Source organism: Theropithecus gelada, chromosome 7a (assembly GCF_003255815.1).
Source record: "Theropithecus gelada isolate Dixy chromosome 7a, Tgel_1.0, whole genome shotgun sequence".
In the NCBI taxonomy this organism is placed as follows: Eukaryota; Metazoa; Chordata; class Mammalia; order Primates; family Cercopithecidae; genus Theropithecus; species Theropithecus gelada.
Genome location: NC_037674.1, coordinates 19,135,861 through 19,136,302, shown reverse-complemented (window position 1 = coordinate 19,136,302; position 442 = coordinate 19,135,861).

Here is a 442-nt window from a genome sequence, read left to right as displayed (position 1 = left end):
CTCAGGTGGTATTTAAGGGAAATCCGAGTCAGTTAACATACATCCTTCAAGATTAACCACTACTTCTTTCACCCACCCCTAGAAAATATTAAAACATAATTAATTCTATCTATCCTCAGGGATGGCACCTGGCAGTTGATAGTGAATTCCAACATATATTCACCCAATAATCATCACTTCATCATGTGTGCCATGTGTCAAGTGCTTTTTGATAAGTGCCTTATCAAGTGTCTTTGATAAGAAAATTGATATAGTCCTTTCCTTATAGAAACACCAGTTTGGCAGGGGTGACAGAGTATTATTAGATGCCAATAGAGAGGCAGGATCAATCAGTTAGTTGTCCAGGGAAGGGAAAAAAAAAATTTGAGCTAAATGCTGATGTTGAAAAGATCAACTGGGGGTGGGGATTACAAGTAAAGAAATTAGCACATATATATATACT